The sequence below is a fragment of the Lynx rufus genome, unplaced genomic scaffold, assembly GCF_022079265.1.
Source record: "Lynx rufus isolate CCGP_SWC_20201006 ecotype Redwood Valley unplaced genomic scaffold, mLynRuf1.p SCAF_1, whole genome shotgun sequence".
Classification (NCBI taxonomy): Eukaryota; Metazoa; Chordata; class Mammalia; order Carnivora; family Felidae; genus Lynx; species Lynx rufus.
In genome coordinates, this window is record NW_025814823.1 from 168,337,218 (window position 1) to 168,363,592 (window position 26,375).

A 26,375-nucleotide genomic window follows, 5' to 3' on the forward strand; every position below is an offset into this window, starting at 1 on the left:
TGAGGTAAACAACATAGTTCAAAAGTACTTTTTATTTAAAATATATACCCTTTAACATTTATTTGCTTACAGAATTAAGACGGTATGTTTACTAGAAGGATCTGGAACACATTTCTTTTTAGTGTAATTTGGAAATGTCAGTGCTTTCAAGAGGCAGAATGGCAGAGTGCTATGGAGCACAAATTTCGCAGTCTGAGAGCCAGGGACCAGACCAAATCTGGTCTGTTACTAAACCTCCCTGTGCTTTACTCTGCTTAACTGTGCAGTGGGGTAAATAACATTCACTTCAAAAGGATTTTGTAAAGATTAAAATAATATATGTAAGTTGTTTAGAATTCTACCTTGCACATATTAAATGATACATATCTTAGCTATTGTTACTTTATTTAAAATTTCTATTATCTCTAGATGTGATGCACCTCCTGATTTAATTAAGACATATCTGGTACTACCTATCCAGTATATTGCTGAAAAACCAGAAACCTCAATTTAATCAAGCTTCTAATTTACCTATCAATTCATAGGCAATATGGGGGATGGGCAAGTAGCAAAACATATTGTATGACACCATAAGAAGACAATCAGCTAAATTCTACAATGTAAGAAATTTGTAGGACAAACAATTCATGATCTTCAACAAATAAATGACATGCAAATGTAGGAGGTGGGGGTATTATTCACCAAAAGAAACTAAAACATGTATCAACCCAATGCAACATGTAACCTAGTTTAGATCCTAATTTAAACAAATAAGCTGAAAAAAGACTTTAAAGAAATTAGTGTTGCTTGTTAGCTGTAATAATAGTATTGTATGTGTACACTTAAAAATCTCCATTCATCGGGGTGCCTGGGTGGCTCAGTTGGTTAAGTGTCTTGACTTCAGCTCAGGTCATGATCTCACAGTTCATGGGTTCAAGCCCCACATGAGCTCTGTGCTGGAGCCTGCTTCAGATTCTGTGTCTCCCTCTCTCTCTGCCCCTCCCCTGTTCATGCTCTGTCTCTCTCTGTCTCAAAAATAAATAAATGTAAAAAAAATTATTAAAAAAAAAGGTGGGGGGCACCTGGGTGGCTCAGTCGGTTAAACATCTGACTTCGGCTGAGGTCATGATCTTACGGTTTGTGGGTTCAAGTCCCACGTTGGGCTCTGTGCTGACACCTCGGAGCCTGGAGCCTGCTTCAGATTTTGTTACTCCCTCTCTCTGCCCCTTCCCTGCTCATGCTCTGTCTCTCTCTGTCTCTCAGAAATGAATAAATGTTAAAAAAAAATTTTAAAAATAAATAAAAATCTTCATTCATTAGAGATAACCGAAGAATTTACAAATGAGGGGAGTACCTGGGTGACTCAGTTGGTTTAAGCGTCAACTTCGGCTCAGGTCATGATCTTGTCCTTCATGAGTTCGGCCCTAAGTCAGGGTCTATGCTGACAGCTCACAGCCTGGAGCTTGCTTCAGGTCCTGTGTCTCCCTCTCTCTCTGCCCCTCCCCTGCTCACACTCTATCTCTCTTTCTCTCTCTCTCTCTCAAAAATAAAATAAACATTAAAAAAAAGAATTTACAAATAAGTATTTGCCCAGGATTTAATTTAAAAGACTCCAGGAAAAAAAAAAGTTAGAGGGAAATCAATTGATGAATAAGAACAGCAAAATGTTGGTAATTGTTTAATTTGGGTGATGGGTACATAAGAGTTCATTTTTTGATTCTACACTTATATATGTTTGAAACTTTCCATGATAAACTTTAAATTTTTAAAATTTATCATATGGTAGTTTAATGTGTTTACCCTAAAATCTCTTTATGCTATCCATATTTGTTCTTCTAATTGTGCAACTTAACTAAATGTTATAATAAATTAAATGTAAAAGTGAAAAAGAGATAATTATTTTTATAAAACTACGTCGAATGCTTTGCATATATCTGATAAAAGTAACTCACTAAAAATGCTTTTGAATTAGTGTGAGATAATCTTAAAAGTTTAGGGGAAAGTCTAAAATTTAGAAGGTTTGTACTTATATTGCTTCTTAGTGCTAAGAAGTATCTTAGTGCACATTCCACTTTAATGTACTGAAAACTGGAGATCCCTGATGATGCAATTGGGGTTGGCAGAGGTGAGATGATATGAAACACCCATCAGAACGCTCTTGTACAAATAAAAGGTCTTGGTCCTTCAGCAGAACACTGGTGAATAAGTGGGCATTTATAGAATTTTAAATGATACAAACTACTTTAATATTTTATTTTACAATCCCTACCTCCCCCTTAACTCTTGAAATAAACAAATACTAATCCCCATAAGGGCAGAAAAGAAGAGTTTCTACTGAGTTACAAGTTTGTTTTGTTGTTCTTTAATAAATGTTTTGGACCCCCTTTTTAACTTAATGGAATCCATAGATTACTTCTGTTTTAAATCCTGTCCCAAATATTATTTCTACTATTTAAGTTAATTGATTGATTCATAATATCAGATTAAAGTGGTATAGATTGAGAAAATGATATGATGTTTATAGTTTTAGAATGAAGATCATATTACCACAACTATGGCCTCTATAAATCAGAAGTTGGGGGTCTTTCTAAATTGCAAAAAGCTGTGTTTTGCATTTGACCAAAGATAAAATACACAGTAAAATGTATTGATATCAACTAGACTTAGAAAATGACAAGTTATTTATTTATATTCTGCTTACTTAACAAAAGAATTGGCAGTAGCTTAAAATGAAAGTAAATGTTCATTTTAGCTAGTTATAAGACAATGAGATGATGACTTTGCTCTAAAAGGAAAACAAATGCTTAAAATAAGCTTCCTTTCCAAAAGCCAAGTTATGTAAGATATTCAAAGTCACTATAATAAAGCACCAGAATTAAAATATTTTTTCCTGTTAAAAATTATCAGTCTTCATTTGTACAGTGGAATATCAGTACTAATTAATTTTGAGGTTTATTCATACACTTTGGGGACAATAATCACAGAAAGCTACCCCAAATCCTAGCTGTATGTTCTAATATACTGAAAATAGAAAAAAAAATTATCTCAGTAAAATATATTTTGCTATAGTTTTGATTTAATTATAGCCCCTATCTCAAAGCTGTTGGAAAACATGACAATGCAGCAAATCAGCATAAAATGAATACATAATAAGTGCCTAAAGCCCCATGCCAGAATTCCTCATCATCATAAATTTAAAAATGACATTGTTTGGTACTTTATTTAAAAATAGTAAAAATGGTGAAGATATTACTTTACATCTTGGGAAACAAAATAGAAAACTTTATATTTTAGTTTCTCTAAACCAAACTTTCAAAATGATAAGAATTACATATTTAGGTATAATAAAATCTTGAATTATGAATAAGCATTTAGAAATCTGACACTGCCTTTTAAAACTGCAGTGGATATTATGACTGCTGTCTAGGAGCCACCCCAAACACAGCTGCCGCTATGAGTTTTGATCATTTGGAGCTTCTAGACTCACTCAAAAGGCAGTTTATTTATAAAAAGACAATGTGGACTTAGTTGTCAACTTTCATATCTGGCTGTGGGAAGGATATGGGGAAACAGATACACATGTGGCAGGAGCATAAATTATCAACATCATTCTGGAATGTAGTCTGGTATTATTCATCCCTTCATTTTATATACTTAAGGACCGCCATACATGGCCTAGGGATATTCTGGATCCTAGTGATATAGGATGAACAAAACTAAGAAAACTTTCAGTGACTGTGTCCTATGACACAGAAATTCTATTACTGCAAACATAAGTAGAATAGGTTAAATAAAATTATGGTATCCAGATGCACACATGTAATAGGATGATACATATTTTCCTTGACATGTCAAGATTTCAAGAAACAGTCACAAATAAGAATATGTCACAAATAAAGTCACAAAGCAGAATGAATAACATGGACACTTCTATATTACAGCTTTTTAATATTTCTTCCATATTCTTTTTTTTTAATTTTTTTAATGTTTATTTATTTTTGAGACAGAGAGAGACAGAGCATGAACGGGGGAGGGTCAGAGAGAGGGAGACACAGAATCCGAAACAGGCTCCAGGCGCCGAGCTGTCGGCACAAAGCACGACGCGGGGCTCAAACTCACGGACAGCGAGATCATGACCTGAGCTGAAGTCAGCCGCGCAACTGACTGAGCCACCCAGGCGCCCCTCTTCCATATTCTTAAATTGGTTTAGATTTAATATCTTTCTTTCAAAACATTAATTACCAAAAGATTTGTAGGAATAAGGAGATAATTTCTGAGGTTTTGTGGGCATGAGATTTTTATCATGAAAGTTGACTATCAGACATTAAATATGTAAGAATATAAAGGTAGAGTGCAGATTTGGTAATGTAGGAGTGATTTGGTTTAGATATTTGGGGCAATAAAGCAACTATAAAATTTGTAACAATGTATCAGTAGATATGGAGCATTATAGCACAGAACTTGGAATCAGAGGTCTAGGTTCACACATGGTTTTGTCTTGTGATGTATGACCATGAACCAGATTATTTAACCTCTATGGTCTATGACCTTAACAATAAAATGGAGATAATGGCTTCACAGGATTATTGTGAAGATAAATGGTATAATACACATACAGTGATTCATAATCATAAGCACTCAATTATTATTTCAGTTGTTAGCCATTATTAATACTTCTAAATCAGAAAATATGTATTTGTAAAATATTTTAAGGGTTTTTTTTCTTTAGTATTTTCTTACTAAATTTAAATTAAATTACATCTTTAGGGGGCATCTGAGTGGCTCAGTTGGTTAAGCGTCCGACTTCAGCTCAGGTCATGGTCTCACAGTTCCTAAGTTTGAGCCCCACATTGGGCTCTGTGCTGACAGCTCAGAGCCTGGAGCCTGCTTCAGATTCTCTATCTCCCTCTCTCCCTGACCCTCCCCAACTTGTGCTCTTTCTCTCTCAAAAATAAACATTAAAAATTTTTTTAAAAATTAAAAAGATTTTAAAAAGTTAAATCTTTAGTATTTTATTATTAAATATTAAAATTATTGGCATGAGAATGTTCCTCTTTCCAATACAGGAGGCTCATGTTTAATCAAATTTCACGACTAGGTGTTAAGCAGAAGAGATTTCTCATGCCATGGTTTTGATATAGTGCTGTGCCCAGAGATGGAACTTAGCATACAGAAATTTATGGACTCACATGGTCTACAATAAACTCCTATAAAAACATCTATGAAGCACTCTTTGTCATCATTTATGGCATGAAAATAGACACCTGGCCTATGATCTTTACCGATTTAAGCATATCTTAGATGGAACACAATGTTACCAATGATTTACATGTTTTGAAATATTTTCTCAACAATACAATTTTAAGACTTTTTCTGTCTACACACTTAACTCCTACAGGAAATTACAGAATGCCCATCTAACTATTGACACTTGGAAAGTGAATTATGAATAGATGGCTGCAATAGACAGAATAAGCATCCAGGGCTTTAGAGACATATCCCAGAGGAATCTAGATCTCTCTCCTAAATATCCAGTAAGGAAATGGAGATTTATCAAAAAAGACAGGTAAGCTATCAACCACCCAAAAGCATTTTGCAAATGCCTTCAAAACCCAAAGTCTATTCAAGAGATCAGATATACAAATGAAAAACTTAGGAAAAAAAAATGTTTGACATAATGTAAGATAAACATATGTCTCAAAATAAAATTTAAATTTGTTTTAAAAAATTTTGTTTTGTACTAAACTATTAAAATTTCACATCAGAAATAAACTTTCAAAACAAAATGCTTTAAGATAACTTGTACAAAATATCAATGCCAATAGTATCTTCGCATTGTGAAATTAATAATTTTCATAATGGTGTGTCTTTAATGTAATAGAAGAAATTAACATCATAAGTTTCATTATGAAAATTTCAACAAGAAATTCTTTTCATGTTAAGAATTTACCAAGAGTTAGTTTCCCATAGTTCTAAAATGTAGTTTTAAGTGTCTCAAAAACACATTTTTTTAACGTCTTTCTCATTTAAAGTTCCCAAAGACTTATAAATTTTTAACTCCATCTCCCCAGGCTGTATAAATTCTCTTTTTGGAGGCTTTTGGATGCATGGATTTGATCTATATACAATTTAGCAAAAATTAAATGCATAATCTTCAAAAACTCTAAATCTTTTACAGTTGTGCTGTTGAAGATGAAAGAACTTGTATACAAATGTTTAAAAGTATATAAACCTTCCTAGTAAGATGGAAAACAAGAGGCTCAGTACTTTTTGTTAAATCTGTCCAAAGGGATTTTGTTAAAATAGTATGCTTAAACTTTCAGCAATCTCATTACAATAGATATTTCACTGGCAACAAAAAGGTTCCACTGTCAGAGTAATAGTCAATAATAATTTTACTGCTACTAAAAAATGGCATTATTAATTGGTACTTTAAAAATCTTTTCAAATAGGGGCACCTGACTGACTCAGTTGGTGGAGCATGTGACTCTTGATCTTGGGAGTGTGGGTTTGAGCCCAATGTTGTGTGTAGATTACTTAAAAAAATAAAATCTTAAAAAACTGAAATTAATTATACATCTATTATCTTAGTTTATACTTGAAAACACTGTGTATGTGGTTTTATTTTCATTTGATAATTGCGAGGACTGAGTTGTAGGGATATTAAGTCCTGGGGGCAACAATATAATATGTTGTGATAGTAATAAGTTAGTAAAGGAATGAGACCAGGTTACTAGTTCCTATATCTAGGACCTCTCTGCTAGATAATGAAAGAATTAAGGCCAGTAACATTAGTGAGCATTCAATAGCTGGTAATTTGCCAAATATTTACCTATTTAATTCTGTGATATATTACTCCATTCTACCATTTTCCATTTTCCAAATTCAGAAATAGGAGCACAGCCTTACTGTTATATCCAGTAAGTGGCAGATTTAAACTGAGGTTGGCATGATTATGATTACAAAGTGTGTGCTTTTTCTCTAAGAGAATAAACTTAAAGCTAGAAATAATTCAGAATCTATGATATGCACTCCTTCCCTACTAGTTATCTACACGGACACTTTCTTATATGAGAAAAGGGAGGGGAATGGAACTCAAAACACCAGGTAAATCTGGGCCAGGTCTGTAGCTTCTTACTATTCCGATATTTCTACACCTCTTCCTAAAACTGAAGTCCTAGCCTAATGCTTTGAGATACTTCCACAAAAGTTGTCTCTGGAGACAAAAGTAAGCTAGGAAAAGGGCAGACTTTAGGAAGAAAAACACTCACTATATTTGATGTTTATTTAGCTGAATACTGACAAGAGCCAAAAACATTGTTTGCCAGAATGCAGAGACTTTCCAAACAAAAAAGACAGACTTCGTTCAAATCAGATGAAAAAACTGATTTGGGTCACAATGCATATAAGCACAGAAAAAGCTCTGAACAGTATTGCAGGCCCATTTCACTTGACTTGACCAAGTATTTTCCCAAGTGTAAATTGTTCTGGGGAACAACTTCTGATATTTCAAACTTGACTGTAATAATAATCTACACTATGCTTTTTTTTTTCCTTTTTACAATAATTACTACATAGAGGAATATTTATTTAGTACATTATCCACTAGGTACAGACCTATAGTGCATTTTCTAAAGGTATAGACAAAGACTAGCTCCAGGGCAGATGAGGCTAAATGGCATAATCTCTGGATATTAAATCTGGCAGGGCCTTAAGGGTTTTATCATCCTTTCATTTACATATGAAGAAGCAAGAGCCTAGAGGGATTGAGGACCTGCTCCCACATCACTGGACCCTGGAAAGTGGCTGCACTGCCAATGAGTGGTGGCCTCTCCTCATCGGATTTGGCCATGGTGCCTTAGCAGGAGGACGTGTCAGAAGCTTTTTATCCAGCACTTCCCTGGCATTCTCTGCAGATCTGGTCCAGAGCCACCAGGCTAAGCAGGAGTAGCTACGGGCACTGAAAAATATTGCCTCAGGATGCTGTTGTTCTGCTTTTTTGCTATGCTGCTTTGTTCTCCAGAGGAACCATCACAAACATCATGGTCAGGTTGCAATTTTGAGCATGAAATGTTTGCAGTGGGAATATCAGGCAGGTGTCTGACATCTTAGATATTTGTTTCTAGACTAACATACCCACAATTTTCCCCCAACTACTATATTGACAGGCATTTATGACACTCGAGAGTATTTCTAAATTTTATAAGGATAATTTGCGGGGGGGGGGGATCAAGTGCTTTTCATCATATCTACATAGGGAGTGATTTTACACTCTACACAGGGGAAATAAATATATATACCTTGGAACTCAGGAGGAAATCGTCAGTATATATGTACTACTATTTGCTAAGTATATATCTACATTTTACCTAAATATCACTATACCCAAATATGTGTATATAGAGACATTGCACAGCTAAAAAATATATTGACTGGTATTAGTAAATTCTACTTCATGCCATTTTTCAGTTAGATGGAAATTAAAGTTTTTCTTAGAATTAATTCAGTAACTATATTACTTAGGAAATTAATCTGGTTTGCATTATAAATGGCAGAGAGATATAGTGAGATCACATGGACGTCCCTTTGGTGTTCACCCAATCCATTATTTGATATACTAAGCTCTCAGCCACCCATCTCTAATAAGAGTTTATGGAACACACAGCACTTTTTAGCCTATTTTTTTCACCAGACAGAATGTGTCACATGCCAACAAATTCAATAATCTCTTACAGATTAGTACCTTAGCCACTCGACTCTCACTATTAGTTACACTTCTGAAAATCCTTTTCAGAAAACTACCTTCCCAAACACTCATTCATCACAGAAAGCAACGACCTCTGACTTCTACATTTAAATCTCTAAATTCACCCATCACTCTCTCAAAGACACAGCCTTCTTTGGTTTTAATTTTTCTCGTTCCATCCTCGCCTTCACATCCTATGCCTTCCTTCTCAATGTAAGTCAAACTCCCCCCACTTTCACCGCCACCCCCACACATATTAAACCAAGTCTGCACAACACCACCATCACCAAAAGTGGAGGTGGCAAAAGACCTTCTAAGTCCTCCCCAAGGCCCTGCCCACAGACCCAGTGCAAGGCAGGTTGAAAACCACAGACTTAAGTCTAGACATACTCAAAATAAGATGGTCTTTTATTATTATTATTATTATTATTATTATTATTATTAATTCCCTATTTTCTGTCAATCTCTTACTCGCGCTTTTGAATTGTACCACTGAGATCATTTATGTCTTTGGCAAAAAAAGAAAAAAAAAGAAAAAAAAAGAAAAGGTGGGGGAGGTAGGGGAGGAAAGATAGGAGGGAGAGGGAGAGGGAAAGACGGAGGAAGAAAGAGTGAGATTGATTAAATGAAGGGGGCTAATTCTGGAGACTGGCCTTTCCTGCTGCCCTACTAGACCCCATACAGAGGTTGCTCTTTCTTTGACCCTTTCAACCCTAGTAACACTGAAAAGCCCGACCCTAAAAAGACTTTTCCTTTCCCATTGAGTTCTTTTTATAATCTCGATATTTAAAGGCATTAAATGAATTAGTCAAGTTTATGAAGTTACTCTACATTAGAGCTCATTTTTGTTATGTTACCATTTCCCCTAACTGACAAGAGTGTGCTAGTATTAATTTTTACTCTCCACAATTTTGTTACTCTTCAAACATTGCATATAAATTGATATCCAGGTCAAGGAATCCTGAATACTTTCATAGATTATATATTTAATTAAAATCACGACTTCCATTGTTGCAGGTGTGGGCCTCCTTCAGTCATTTAAGCTCTCTAGACTTTATTTTTCCTACTTAAAAAAAAAAAAGCCAGGGGAAATGCTACTTATGCATAAAACACTTTGAGCTCCCCAGATGAAAGCCCGCATATATAAGCGTGATGCGTGTTTATTGCCTCTTCTCTGATGAAAAGTGGCAGCCTTCTGCTTGAAATGGGATTAGAAATTCTGACTATAACAGAGAAGAGAGAAGCACAAATGAGTAACAAGCAGTCAGAATAAATAAAATTGAAAAGATGGAGAGCACTCCTTTTACAAAAGGAACATCAGTTGTGAAACTTGTGGTTTAATTTGGTATGCTTTCCACTTTTAAAAAATTGGGCTCAACTGCATGTATAATGAGCTACAAGCAGAAGGTACATTCAGTAGTACATGAATAAAAAATGACCTTTTCATTTGCTCTTCCGTAGCTTGGCATTCCTATATTATTAAAATATAATGTATTAAAGATTAAGTAAGCATATTAGCATACAGACATCATACTTATGTGGCCATGGATACGAGGGCTATACAACATAAAGCTAGAAATCCAGCTATATAAAATTCATATTTTTAAAAGTATAGGTATCAATTAAAAAGAACACAAACTTTTCTAACAACAAAGTTGGCAATTCTACCAAGGATGAAAAAGAAAGGAATGAGAGGAGAATCCCCAAAGTGAGCCACAAATAAGAATCACAAACTATTCAACAGCTGGGAGTAAGCTGGATTCTATGTTCTAGGGAACATATTAAATAGATAAACTCCCTAGCCTAATGAACCTAGTATTCTCAATCTAGGATTTAAGATGCTAACGCAATTTTCATGCCAACATTTTGGAGGGGGGCAATAGCCATTTATTAAATATTCTTCTGGTATTTATTCTAAATTGTCTATGGCTTATTTTCCTTTCTCACTTTTTCTTTTTGACGTTATAACATACAAATTTATAGAATATTAAGATTGCACAAAGGAGTGACTGCAAAAACATAAAAACATAAAATTACTACATTTCCAAAGGACAGGGCTTTCTTTTCACCTCATTATTATGTAAGCAATACAGGTTCATAAAAGAAAAGTTAGAGTTCAGGAAAATAAAAAGAGAAAAAAAAATAATCCTATGAGTCTAATGCAGTCACCAGTCACTGCTTATATATTTCCTCTTATTGTTTTCTAATAATGTAGCTTTTTGTGTTTGTGTATGTGTGGGTGTTTCTCTCTTTTATTTCATACACTGTTGGAGACACAATGTTATATCACACTCTTTTCAGTTAGTATGTCAAGAAACATTTTACACCCAAAGCATGCATTTCTGTTTTATTCAAAGTTCATTTTTTCATTTCAAAAAATTGCTTTATCCATCACAATGGAAAGTTGACATTCCCCAGAACTTTGTCATTTGTCCTACAGACTGTTCCCCAATGGCTTGAGAAATGATGGTGATGGTCTTATTTGGAACACTCTGAGAAAAGGAGATGCTGCAATGAATTGGTTATCTAAACCTAGAGAGGCATCATCATTTCTCCTAGTCAGCTATTCAAGAATTTAGCCTTCTGTCTCATTTGCAAGCAAGCCTGAGGTGAGGTTCAGTACAAAGCATAGGCCATTCAGTAATCTTAGTTTAATGTGGCTTTTAAAGACCTGAACTGTCAATCCCCTACCTTCACGGCCTCTCATTCTACTGTTTTCACTTGAGGAGATAAGAAGCCCAGTCTTTGAACTATATTCCTAATCTGTCACAGTCGTGAGTGAATGATCTGTATGTGTACCCACAATGCAACCATGTATTGGAAATTCCTTCATGCATGCATTCATTGAAATGAATAAAATTCTTTCCTAAGTTTAAGAAAATAGGTAAGACAAAAATCAAACTAAATTGAAAAGTTGATGGAAGAAGCAAACCCTTGCTTTTAAAATGATGTAAATATGAAACAGGCATTTATAACAGATATGTCTTTCTTGTTTTCCCTGTCATTCGCTTGCATAAAAAGCAACAGTGATTTTTTTAAAACAGTTTGCTATGAATAAAATTTATCATCTACTGATGCATTATTTCTCACTTTCTTTTTCATATTATCTCTCAGAGATAAATGGCAATAACAAAGACATTAAAATGACACTAAGAACAGCTTTTTATAGTTTTAATTATTTTTTCCTTTTTGGCAATAAAAATGATGTGGTATGTTTGCATGTGTTATATATTGAGAAGCAATAATACTGTTTAAATATTCATAATTGTGGAGATAGTTTTTACTTGATATTTTAAATATGAAATAGATTGCTTCTGGTCCCTAATATTACGGCCCTGTTTATTAATATATATTGCAGGCACACCTATATTTATGTCAGTCAATCACTTACCATGCTCTTTATTCTACTCTGAAGTATTCTCCACACAGATAATATTCTTTTATGGGTCCATCAAGTTTCACTTTCTGAGAAATAACTTCACAATTTCTAATGTAGATAATGAGCACTCATTTTCCTACTTCTCTTGGAATCTGAGCTCATTTTAGTCTATGAAATAAAAACTAAACTTCAGGGCAAGGGAGATCCTGATGGGTGGCAAACAACATGTGCACCCAGCCCTCCAACAGTCACAGAGCAGACATGGCATCTATGGGTGGGTGCCCAGCGGAGGCATGGCAGGCCTCTTGAGGATGACACTTCACCTGGGTCGGCAAAGTTGGGACCTAGTCCTCAGTACTCCAGGAATGATTTTGTGCTTTTAGGGAAACTGAGAAGTCTATCTGGGATACACTCATGAAAACTCAACTCCTATAATGCTACCTTACCAATTTAAAATGACACCTTTCTGAAATGCAAGCGGACTCCCTGGCCTGGTCAGATGGGTGCATTCTCCCCCACATGGAAACTTACAGGTCAGAGTTTGTGAGATGGACAGTTAGACCTAAAGGGCTTGGTGTTCTTATTTCAGGGTTCCTGGGCTTAACAGTTTGGGGCAGTCTTCCTTCCCGCACCTTTCTTCCATCAAAGGTTCTCACCTGGCCTGCTTCTTTTTACTTTTAATTTTAAACATCCTATCTATTTTTAGATATATATTTTAAGAGAGATTACATTTAAATGATACAGCTGTAAGACAGTGAAAATGAAGTCAGACTCCCCCACTCTTCTATCCCTAAATGCCCTGTTTCTCTCCTTGGAGGCTAGCTATCTACCCTTTAGCAATTTCATGAATAGCCTTCCACAGATAACCTATGCATTTACAAATATACACCATATGTGTGTATGTGTATATATACATGGGTAAGTTATATATATACATATTCATATGTATGTGTATATATATAGTTTGTCTCCCATAAATAGCATTGCATACATGCTGTTTCTGCATTTCACTCTTTTTTTTTTTTTTTCTTTTTTAATAGCTGAGTCACAAGATCATTGGGAGAACTTTTCTTTGGACATTTTACCAACTTCCGTCTGTTTTGTTTTTGTTTTTTTGTGTGTTTTTATTTTGTTGTTGTTATTTTGTTTTGTTTTTTGTTTTTTGTTATTTGTTTTTTTTGTAGAGCTACCCTGATTGTGTTTTTGTCCTCTAACTATGTCTTAGATAAATTTAGTTCTCCTTCTACTGGTGTCTTGGGCTTTTCTTTACTTACTCTTTTTCTGTCTTTGACAGTTAAATACTTGGACTTTATCCCCTGAGATGTATCTACTTATCAAGACAAGTTCTGCAGGAGAAATATCTAAATCAACCTCCAATATTAGTGGGACCAGAAAGTCTGATGGTAATTTCCCAGTGATCTTTCAGTTCTTTTTTTTTAACCTGAATAAAAAAACATGCTTATAAATTACTTACATAGTTGGACTATATACCTCTCTAGGTATCTTTGACTAGAAACTAATTTCAGCTTTTAAGAGGCCTAGACCATCTGAGATCATTCTTTTAATCCTAATGAAAATGTATAATGCCTAAAAGAAAGATGCATTTTACTTTTAAACTTCTCATATAGAACTTGTTAGTTTTACATTGTACATACAAATAACACATACAGTAAGCATCCTTAAATATTATTTTACACACATGGTTATTTGTTAGATAAGTACCTCAAAGTAGAATTCCAGGTCAAAAGGTATACACATTTTTTATTTGGAAAGTATTGCCAAGTACTTTCTCATATTTTATAATGGTAAAAACTTGAAATTCGAAAACACAATGTAGCAATTGACCCTTTCCATGTTGTGACTATAGAATGATTTACTATGAATTTTTACAGAGGAGGAAGACAATTCAAAATTAATAAATTCTGCTTCTAGTTAACCTCTTACTCTCGAAGCTAATAATTCAAGGTATATGTTTGATTCCTATCCCTAGATAGGAAAACAAGAAAACTACTTGGATTGAACCTGAAAGAAAGGATTTTAAATCTCAGTTTTAAAAGAGTCCTTCTTTCCAGTAGCCTTCAAATTGTAGGGCAAAATTCCTCTCAAGGAAGAGGTGATGAGGAAAAAAAAGAAAAAGGAAAAAGAAAAAAAATGAGAAAAATGAAATAAAACCACCAGGACTTGAGCTAGAAATCCTATGGTTACCAATACATCTCATATGAGAAAGGAAGGGCTACCAAAGAAAAAATGGACAGTACCTGAGGAACGAATGGCTTCATAAGGAGACAGAGAACTACTGAAAGTCAGGTTCCTGGCAGGGATTTTTACTTTATACCGTTGCTGATGAGAACGTCTTCCAAATGCTAAGAAGGGAAAGAATGGAAGAGAAACTGGGCAGACCTAGGCTCTGAAACTCAAAATGCTTTTCCTGGGGGACATCATGAAATTGATTATAAGGAGGGTTATGAAATCTTAGAAATCACTCAAAGTCTGCAAACTACTACTGTTTGTTATTAACTAAGTCACTGTGTTGGCCAATGAAAGAAGCATTTTAAATCTCTAAGACATAATAACCATTAATATTAATTTATGTAACAGGTAAGTTAAATATATAGATTATCTTTTAAATCTTTTTTTACTTAAGAAGGCGCCTGGGTGTCTCAGTCAGTTAAGTGTCTGACTTCAGCTCAGGTCATGATCTTGCAGTCCATGAGTTTGAGCCACGTGTCAGGCTGTGTTGACAGATCAGAGCCTGGAACCTGCTTGGATTCGGTGTCTCCCTCCCTCTTTGCCCCTCCCCTGCTCAGTCTCTCTCTCTCAAAAATAAATAAAAATTAAAAAAAAAAAAGAAGTTTGGCATATAGGGGTACCCAGGTGGCTCAGTTTGTTGTGCGACTGATTTGATTCCAACTCTTGATTTCAGCTCAGATCGTGATCTCATGGTCATTAGACTGAGCCCCACAACAGGCTCCACACTAGGTGTGGAACCTGCCTGAGATTCTCTCTCCTCCCATCTTTGCCCCCCCATTCTCTCTTTCTCTCTCTCTCTCTCTCTCTCTCTCCCTCCCTCCCTCCCTCTCTCAGAAGAAGAAGAAGAAGAAGAAGAAGAAGAAGAAGAAGAGGAGGAGGAGGAAGAGGAGGAGGGGGAGGAGGATGAAGAGGAAGAAGGAGAAGAAGCAGCAGTAGTAGTGGTAGTAATTTGGCATATATACTTGGCCTGGTCTCATGCATACATGTACATGACCCCACCATCGTATCACATACTTAAAATAAAAGCATTGATCATAGTGCTTGCTTCGGCAGCACATATACTAAAACCGGAACAGTACAGAGAAGATTAGCATGGCCCCTGCACAAGGATGACACGGAAATTCGTGAAGCTTCCATGTTTTTTTTATATGTACAATGGAATACTACTTGGCAATGAGAAAGAAGGAAATCCTGCCATTAGCAGCAACGTGGATGGAACTGGAGGGTATTATGCTAAGTGAAATAAGTCAGGCAGAGAAAGACAGATACCATATGTTTTCACTCATATGTGGATCCTGAGAAACTTAACAGAAGACACTAGGGGAGGGGAAGGGGAGAAAGAAAAAAAGTTACAGAGAGGGAGGGAGGCAAACCATAAGAGACTCTTAAATACTAAGAACAAACTGAGGGTTGATGGGGGTTGGGGGAGAGGGGAAAGTGGATGATGGACATTGCGGAGGGCACCTGCTGGGATGAGCACTGGGTGTTGTATGGAAAACAATCTGACAATAAATTATATTTAATTAAAAAAAAAGCATTGATCATAGTAATTATAATCTCCATTCTAAAGTGACTTCAAACAACTGTATAATTCTTGGGAACTATAATGCAATCTTTTAAATTAACTATATATGAATTTTCCTGAATAAAGCAGGTTTCAAGTGTATAATTTGTATCTAAAATTTGAGGCCAGTGTCAAAACTTTAAAGTGTTCTTTTCATTATGTATCATTTTGGAAGGTGAACAACTGCAATTTTTCTCCATTTTATTATCTGCTTTATAAACTTGGATATTTTCACAAGGCTATCACCTGTTTTATAATTACACTGTTTACCTGAAGTAGGATTTAAGAATTTCTCACTTTTAAGACAGATACCATATGGTTTCACTCTTATGTGGATCCTGAGAAACTCAACAGGAACCCATGGGGGGAGGGGAAGGAAAAAAAAAAAAAAAAGACGTTAGAGTGGGAGAGAGCCAAAGCATAAGAGACTGTTAAAAACTGAGAACAAACTGAGGGTTGATGGGGGGTGGGAGGGAGGGGAGGGTGGGTGATGGGTATTGAGGAGGGCACCTTTTGGGATGAGCACTGGGTGTTGTATGGAAACCAATTTGTCAATAAATTTCATATATATATATATATATATATATAAAAAGGGGCGCCTGGGTGGCGCAGTTGGTTAAGCGTCCGACTTCAGCCAGGTCACTATCTCGCGGTCCGGGAGTTCGAGCCCCGCGTCAGGGTCTGGGCTGATGGCTCAGAGCCTGGAGCCTGTTTCCGATTCTGTGTCTCCCTCTCTCTCTGCCCCTCCCCCGTTCATGCTCTGTCTCTCTCTGTCCCCAAAATAAATAAACGTTGAAAAAAAAAAATTAAAAAAAAAAAAAAAACTATGTCATTTACTTTTGGATTAAGAACCATGCAAATACAAAGAATTTAAGGCAGTGGCAAGGAAAAACTTAAAAAGTAATAGAAGGTCCAAAATCCAATATGAGACTTCACTCATATTTCAGGCAAGCATGAATAATTCAGCGTATGACTCTTATTCCTCTTTTAAATATACGTAGAAAAGAGTGATGGAAATATCTTTATAAGCAATTAAACTGAAGTGTTATATGTTTTAAAAAAAAAAAAGAATTTCTCACTTTTATTCTCAGTTATTCAAAACACAACATATATGCCTTTACAGTATGGTTTTCTGATTTATATATGGAAGTAAATGAGATAATTATATCTTACATTAAATAAAGCACTGGATCTTGAAAATAAGCACTGAGCATATAAGTGTAAAATCTAAATAAGCATTTAAAGCAAAAATAAATTTTACAAATGGATTATTTAGTTTATCTTCTAAAAAAAATAAATTATTAATTTTCTTCTTAGATGTACAATAAAGCAAGGTCATGGTATCATATAACTCTGAATCTAGACTATGTTTTAAATAGATGTCCTAAAAGACATAACTAGATTATATCTCATTGAAAAGGTATTCTAAAAGGAAAGTGGTGGATATCAGTAATAATTTAAATAACAGAAAAACTTGTTATCATAAGAATGTGGGGGGGCTATACACTAACTAGACAGTCTGTCTGAGTCATGTAAAATAGACAATACCTAACTCTTATGATTACATTGTTATATGTGTACTTTTTAAAACCTTCCATCCAGGACCATATATATCATTGCATTCCTATTAGCAGGCACCAAATCTCATAAATATTAGCAGCTCAATAAATGATCATTCACTGAATACTGATTAAATGAATTGACTATAACATTCAAGTTTCAGTTAAAACATGCAAAGGCACTCCTAAAGTAAGTGGTAAAATAAGAAAAAATACTTTTTTATGTGACTAGAAAGTGAAAACTTAAAGGAATAATTATAATCACTAGAAAATTAGTTTCTGTAATCTTCGAGCTTAAGGGCCTCTACGTTCCATGAGCCCTTCTAAGGCCTGGGAGCAATCCTTGCGTTGTATTTGCCTGGTCATATGTTCTCATAAATTTTTTGTATGATATTTTAACTATGACTAAGACTACTGCACATTTAGAATTCAAGTTTTTTGTTTATAATTTTGTGTTTGATTTCTTAAGGAACGGAGGGAAAGTTGTAAACCTGAAGGCTCTACCGACTGGGATGTGCTCCTCCACAGTTTCCTACCACCCAGAGCCGAGTACACCTTAACACAAGAATGGAAACTGAACCAACAGTGGGTCAGGAAGTCCAGATTTAGTGTACATTCATAAATATTTGTCACTGTTTGTAGAAAAATAAAAATATGACCGATTCTAAGTTAACAGGCGAGCACAGTATTCTGAAATACACTTTATCATCTAACAGATCACGTGGTGAGATTCCAATCATGTATCAGCACGTGTTCTCAAATTGCAGTCTTCTTTACTGGCAATTATGCTTGGACATTTATTGACAGATAACAGCTGCTCTAGTACCTCACTTATTTTACTTCATGTGTTGACATTTCCCATTTCCTCATATTTTCAGAAAGCCTAGAGTACTTGAAGAAAACAGACACTTTGATATTACTTCTTAAATCCTTTATGTTTCATTCAACATGTGAAAATATCATAAAGTTGCTAATTCCTGCCTCTGTGATCTAACATGTCTCATTTAAAAATGTATAGCAATTAAAATACACATATAGCATTCAATTTGCAGTTAAATGTTTTGACATGCTTACTCTACCAAAATATCTAAAGTCAACTATCATGAAAACACCGTGAAATACTTTGAGCCAATGATGCTTTTGTTAAAGCACAGCACACAAAAAAAGTTCTCTTTATACAAATAAAATACAAATACTCCTAATTGCTCACAGACTTTTTCTGACAAGTGTTAGTCCAAAACGAATATTTACAGTCTATGCTGAGCAATGAATGCCTGGAAAATAGCATTCACAGTGCAAACACTGACAGTTTTAACCAAAAAAACAAAATAAAACAAAACAAAACAAAAAACAAACAAAAAAACCCACACCAAAACAACAAAAAACCCAAAAAGCAAACTTGTACATTGGTGCTAACTAATGGGGCAACTGAAATACTCTCGGCCTTGAAAGGATGTAAGAAAATATTTCAAGAACATCTGATTCCGCTGAAAATAAGATCATTAGATTTCTTCTTAAAACAAACGCCTGAAGGTGTGAGTGTGATATTTTACACACACACCACACATACACACCATGATCTACAGCAAGGAATATTTTGATCCTTTCATGTGACATTTTGTTACTTAGGGAGTAGAAGAGAAATATGAAAAATTGACACGGAGAAGATGTCCTAAAATGTACAAATGAATCATGTTTACTGCAGCTATAACATCATTTGCTTTTCCTCCCTGTGCTATGCTATACCTACATTTAACGAGTGATTTTGTATTTTAAAGGGGGAGATATTAAGGATTTAAGGACTTAATTTTAACAGTTTGGCTATTCAAGAATGCTTATTTATTCTGAAAATAGAAACCTTAAGGACATACCTTTTTTTAAGTCAAAGAAGATAAGGAATATGAGTGATGTCTGTGTGTAAAGAAAGAAAAAGGGAAAATCAGTTTTAAAGGATAATTTTCTGTTATCTCTGCTAATGTGCTTTTGTATATGCATCATGCCAGCAGTATGCATACATAGAAAATAAGGGCTCATAGGACAAAGTCACAAAGAAAATTATCCTCATTAAAAAGCTGGATTTTATAACCTGTAGGTCGGGGTATCACAGAGGTAAATTTAACTTCTTACTGATCATGGAGAAAAGGAAGATTATTTTTCCTGCACCCTCACTACCCACCTTGGACTGGTCAGTAAAGAAAGGAGTCTTATTTTTTTTTGGGGGGGTGGGGGTGGTTTGAAGGGTGTCACGCCCCCACGTAGCTGGAGGAAGAAATGAGAGCTGACGACTCTTTGCATATATCTTTCTAATTTCAAAACCTTCCTTATGCAGATGCCTGAAATCAAGTTCTATAGTATTGATAACTGATTTTTTTTTCATTTTATATTCTAGATTACTAGCTATAATTATTTTGAAGCCCTCCAGTGGTCAAATAACAAAACTAATCTGTATAGAATATTCTTACAAAGAGAATTACCCATCTATGTTAGTTGCTTGATTCTTCCTTTATTGCTGTCCTAAGAGGTTTCTTTGGACATATAGCATATATTTCAAATTAAAATATTATGCATTAAAACAGCAGATTAAGTACAAGTATTTCTCCAAATAACAGATTTGTATATGAATCTACCAATGTTGGAAAATCTCAGCATAAATTAATATATTCACTTTGTCATTCCATTTATACTCAGTCAGGTCCTGCAAAGCCAAATTTGGCAAAAGATTCAATAACACATCCAATCACAAGGCTCTGAGCAGGTTAACGATGGTTTTCTTCAGGATTACATTCATCTCCATGAAGTGTGGCTATCTTTGAACACTCCTGTTAAGTTCAGAGACAGTAACTTTTAAAGATACTCTTAACAGGTCTTCCCTATTACTAAAAATCTTATCTCTCATGCTAGCAAATGCAAAGAGCTTTTCATGATAGCATGAAGAAAGAAATTGCCATAAAATGAAAACTGAAAAATTACACTGTTTTTAAGTCACCGACAGGGTTTATTTCGCAAGGGTACACTTCATCACTACAAATGCTTCGAACCCATCTCACAAGATGTATCTGCTTTCCTGCTGTTGTTTCTATTGCATAAATCAAACCAGTACTCATTAGTGTAAACTCATTAGGGTAAACCAAACCTCAATTGCAAGGATCTCAGCATTTTTGAAAACATAGATATAAAGATATCCAAATTAATGTCACTTAATTAAAAATATATAGTTTGCTTTGGACAGTTTTTACTAACTCTGATCCTTATTATCTGGACTAGTGAGATTAAGGTAATTTAGGGCTGTATAGTTCCAGAGTGCAGCAAAGCATAAAGACCTTCTAAAACAGAGAGGCCCAAACCCATAATAGCCACTACCATGTAACTAACACTGAGAAATGCAATTTTAATTTGCAGCAGGAGCTTAAGGAAACACTTTGGTGTAAATAAAAGTGAATCCTTAAAAAAATAAAAAAAAATTTTGGTAATTTTGCACATGAAGTGGATAAGGCACTGACATAATACTTTCTTTTTAAACCAACGAAATACAGTTTCTTGATGGAGAAAGAGCTGTCTGAGCTAATCAGAATCCAAAGCATCTTGAGATCAAAACAAAAAAATCAATGTGTGAAACATTATGTGCTACTGAGATACAAATGGCAATAGCATCTTAGGTGGCACTGCTGGGACAAATTCAGTCTCCCTGAAATTCCCAAAGTGTAACTTGGCTTTGTTGCCAAAACACACATTTTAATATCCTGTTTTGAAAGTAGAAATGTAGACACTAAGAATTTCATGATCCTACTATACTCAAATGAAGTATATCTGTATGAAGTTTTCAGGTGAAAGGCAATGGAGCACAATCTGTAACAGGAACGACCTGCTTCAAGACTCAGTAACGCTGGAAAAACAAAATTCCATTTGTGTCACGTATCTCACGCATAGGCTTGAAATTAGATGGAAAACTGCATCTCACTCCTGGCATTTCCAGTTGTGAAGGTGACTTCAGCAAACTGCATGGGTTCCTCTCTGTCCAGTCTCAAGCTAGATCTAAACTGACACAAATCTGATTCCAAGTCACCTTCCTCATCCACAACCCCTGTGAGTAGGTGGGTGGGGAGAGTCATTCAGTCCTCTTCTCAACTTGCTTTGATGTCACAGAGGAAGTAGCTCTACTCCTTTCCAAGCCTAATCTCTTCAGTCCCTTTGTGATACCGTGATTTATAATAAATATAATAAATACGTATGTGGTCTTCCTCCTTCTTTCTATCACAGAGCTCCTAAAACCCTTGGGGAATATCCTAAGTGATGAGGGAGATAAAGGTGTCTTTTGTTATGTTAATGAGGTGGTTTTTGGTCCTGTGCCCAAGGAAGGGTCTGGCTGCTAGGAGAACCAGCCCTGTGATTGGAGGGCTGTAACTTTCTGTCATTGCCCCACCACACCCCTGGAAGGGGAAAGAGGCTGAAATTTTAATCAATTCCCAGTGGCCAATGGTTTAATCAATCATGCCTATGTAATGAAGACTCCATAAAAACCTAAAAGTATGGGGTTTGGAGAGCTTCAGGGTTGGTGAACACATGAAGCTTTTGGGGATAGCCATTCAGGGATAGCATGGAAGCTCCTTGCCCTTTCCCGAGACCCTGCCCTCTGCTTCTCTTCCATCTGGCTATTATCTGCTTTTATATATCCAGAGTTATATCCTTCTATAATAAACCAATAATCTAGTAAATAAAATGTTTCTCTGAGTTCTGCGAGCTGCTCTAGCAAATTAATCAAACCCAAGAAGGGGGTTGTTGGAATCTCCAAGTTACAGCCAGTTGATCAGAAGCACTGGTAACAGCTGGGCATGCACCTGGCATGTGAAGTAGACTGAGCCCCTCATCTATGGGATCTGATGTTATCTCTGGGTAACTGGTATCAGAATTGAGTTGAACTGCAGGACATCCAGCTGGTGTCAGAGTACTGCTGGGTGTGACAGAGATCCCCAAACACTGAAATTGGTGGTCAACCTTACCTACTCATTCTAGACTTGACCATTTTTTCTCTCTTATTCTTCTGTCCCAACCTTAGTCAGCCTCTCGATGCCTCTGTGTTTCTCAAATTCTAAAAGGAACTTCCCTTATTCTACTTTACTGTGAAATCATCGTCACACATGTTCCTGCCCTTCGTGGTTACAGGCCAAATCATTTACACTTGCTGTCCCTTCTGTTTCTCTTTCATTTACTCCTTGGTACATTCTAATTCAGTTTCTCTTCCCTACATTTTAGAGTACAACTCCAGTAAAATTGCCTATCACAGAATTTCCTAAATCAAAAATCTAGAACAGAATCTCATCTTAACACAACTTCCACAATGTCCGGATCTGCCAAAACTCATTGATGAAACTGTCTTCTCCCGGGCAGCCATCAGATTGGTTCTTTTCCTATCTTCCTGATTATTCTGAGTTTCCTAACACAATGTTGGAGATGTTTCCTCAGCTCCCTTGAATGGAGTGACCTTATCTATTGCAAGTGATGGGTACATGACTCTGCCTGAATGACTCCCAAATGCATCCCAGGCCCTGAGCTTTATTCTTAATCTTTATGCCCTCAACACATCTCTACATACACTTTGAGATTCAACTTCTCTGAAACCCGTTCATCATCTTTATCTCCTTATACTTTAACCTAGATAAAGCTTTAGACAGCTCATTTGAAAAAAATCTAATGAGTTTTAAAAAATCTTATTAACACCCCAAACTCTCACAATACATTGTATAAATGAGAGAGCTATTACTACAAATCAAGTACGACCAACAGCAAGTCAAAAACAGTTACACAGTCATGATCTGCAGAAACTCTCCCAGAAGGTATGACATGGAAGTCCTCAGCCATATCTTGATCCCAACCACTAATAACACTTTCTAACTCATCCCTAATTAACTCTTTTGCATTAGAAACATTTGAGACGTCTAGAGCCAAGCTAAGGGGCACTCAGCATCTCTCTCAACATGAAATATGTTGCTTTTAGTGGAAAGATGTTAGGGAGCTAAACAAATAAAAGGACCTCATCTTAAGTGAAAAAGATAAAGGTATATAGGCTCATGTCCATAAAATTATTGAAATACATATGCTTATTTAATGATAGCCTGCTTTCACTTACACATATTTTTGCTTCAGGAAGAACACTTTTAGTCGTCAAGTTACAAGAGTTAGAAGGCCAGTAAGGCAATATTTTAACGATATTTCATGGTAATAGCTGGTTAAATGGCAGAGTAAAGAGGATAAAACGAAAAATGAAAAATTCTGTGTATATATTCCTACATTGAAAAGCACCAAATATAGGACAAACTACACTTAATGGGTAAAGATTGAACTACATTGGCTTTGAAATTAAGACCTAAAATGAGTACAAGGGGTGAAGAGAACAGTATTTTAAATAGTTATTACCACCTTACTTTTTGTAGCAGCTGTGAAGACTTGAGACACAAGTAAAATGAAAGAAAATGTTACTTGTGAATGTAATTACTACCAGTTATAAAGTATTATGTGTAGGGACGTAAATTGAAGTCAAAACCTATCATGAAAAATATTACACATGAGGAAATGAAAGATAACCAAAATTGAAAAATAAATAAGTAATTAACCTGCTCTACCTGAAGGCTTAGGAGATGATGATGACTAAACAATACGGAGGCTTTACATCATAAGCAAGTTTCCCTCTAAATCCCACACAAGAAGGCTCTTACTATGGAAAGCATTCAGCACTATATTTATAATGCATTTTCTATACTTAGACTGACATAGATATAAATTCTTACTGAGGATTAGGTCAATCTCATGAAACAGGCTCCAGAATTTAACTATATTTAGCTAGGAGAGAAGTAAAAAAAAGGAGGGTACAGTATTACAATTCTATGGTAATGAAAATACTACTGGAAAAATTAATACGAAAATCTTTTCACAGTTTCTATACATGTTTTGTAATAAGTCATATAATAACCATATCATGCAAAACCAAGTAGATTTTTATCATTTTCTTGCCAGAAAAAGGGTGAGACACTGAAAGCTATATGGGTGCTCATTCATTCACTCTTCATCCAATATTTACCTGTTATCCATTAACTGATGGACTTGTTGCTAAGTAATAATGAAGACAGTACCTTTCCTCACAGAAACAGACAAACAAATACCAAGTAATATGGTGAGGGCCATCACAAATGTTTGTGAAGGTGCTGTTAAAGCCTTAGGGAGAGGTACATAACTGAGCAGGTCTCTCTTGTTCAATGTGAAAGAAACTCAGAAGTAGGCTGGATGCAGAGAAAGAGGATCTCTTTTTCACTGCTGGTGGGAATAAACACTGGTGCAGCTACTCTGGAAAACAGTAGGGAGGTTCCTCAAAAAATTAAAAATAGAACTACCCTACAACCCAGCAATTGCACTACTAGGTATTTATCCAAGGGATACAGGTGTGCTGTTTCGAAGGGGCACATGCACCCCAATGTTTATGCAGCACTATCAACAATAGCCAAAGCAGGGAAAGAGCCCAAATGTCCAAAGATGGATGAATGGATACAGAAGATGTGGTATATATATACAATGGAGTATTACTCAGAAATCAAAAAGAATGAAATCTTGCCATTTGCAACCACGTGGATGGAACTATGGGGTATTATGCTAAGCGAAATTAGTCAGAGAGAGACAAATATCATATGACTTCACTCATATGAGGACTTTAAGACACAGAACAGATGAACACAAGGGAAGGGAAGCAAAAATAATATAAAAACAGGGAGGGGTACAAAACAGAAGAGACTCATAAATATGGAGAACAAACTGAGGGTTACTGGAGGGGTTGTGGGAGGGTTGTAGGTAAGGGGCATTAAGGAATCTACTCCTGAAACCATTGTTGCACTATATGCTAACTAACTTGGATGTAAATTAAAAAAATAAAATAAAATAAAATAAAATAAAATAAAATAAAATAAAATAAAGGAAAAGAAAAGAAAAAAGAAGTAGGCTGGATGCCCTGTCAGAATGGTTAAAATTAACAACACAAGAAACAACAGGTGTTGGCAAGAATGCAGAGAAAGAGGAAACCGCTTACACTGCTGGTGGGAACGATGCAGTCACTCCAGAAAACAGTCTGGAGGTTCCTCAAAAAGTTAAAAATAGAACTACCCCATGATCCAGCAATTGCACTACCAGGTATTTACCCAAAGGATACAAAAATACAAATTCGAAGGGGAACATGTACCCCAATGTTTATAGCAGCCTTATCAATAATAGCCAAATTATGGAAAGAGCCAAAATGTCCACTGACTGATGAATGGACAAAGAAGATGCAGTATGTAGTTATGTATGTATATGTACATATTATCATATATATGTATATGTGTATATATATATATATGAATATTACTCAGTCATCAAAAGGAAATAAATCTTGCCATTTGCAATGATGTGAATGGAGCTAGAGTGTATTTTGCTAAGTGAAATAAGTCAGGCAGAGAAAGACAATGCCATATGATTTCACTCATATGTGGAATCTAAGAAACAAAACAGATGAACATATGAAAAGGGGGAAAAAGAGAGAGACAGAAAGAAAGAAACAAACCATAAGAGACTCTTTAGGATAGAAAACAAAAGGAGGGTTAATGGAGGGAGGTGGGCAGGGGGATGGGCTAAATGGATGATGGGTATTAAGGAGGGCACTTGTTGGGTGTTGAACACTGGGTGTTACATGTACGTGATGAATCACTAAATTCTACTCCTGAAAACAATGTTACACTATATGTTAACTAACCAGAATTTAAATAAAAATGTGAAAAAAAGAAGTAGGTTGTATGAAATGCCAATAAATTGGGTTCCACACAAAAGTAAGGTACATTCAGGAATAACTGAAAGTAGAGATAATGAAGTCCCTTTCTGTCTTTT

The 26,375-nt window shown here is 35.5% G+C and overlaps 1 protein-coding gene and 1 non-coding gene across 2 annotated transcripts in view; one reads left to right on the plus strand and one right to left on the minus strand.

Moving 5' to 3' along the window:
• FBXL17 (F-box and leucine rich repeat protein 17) overlaps nucleotides 1–26,375 on the minus strand; it is a 495,516-nt gene that overhangs the window by 182,673 nt on the left and 286,468 nt on the right. The gene's annotated exons all lie outside the window — the stretch shown is intronic.
• On the plus strand, nucleotides 15,392–15,498 carry LOC124523003 (U6 spliceosomal RNA). The gene has a single exon (XR_006964891.1). It is a non-coding gene; the product is annotated as a U6 spliceosomal RNA (small nuclear RNA).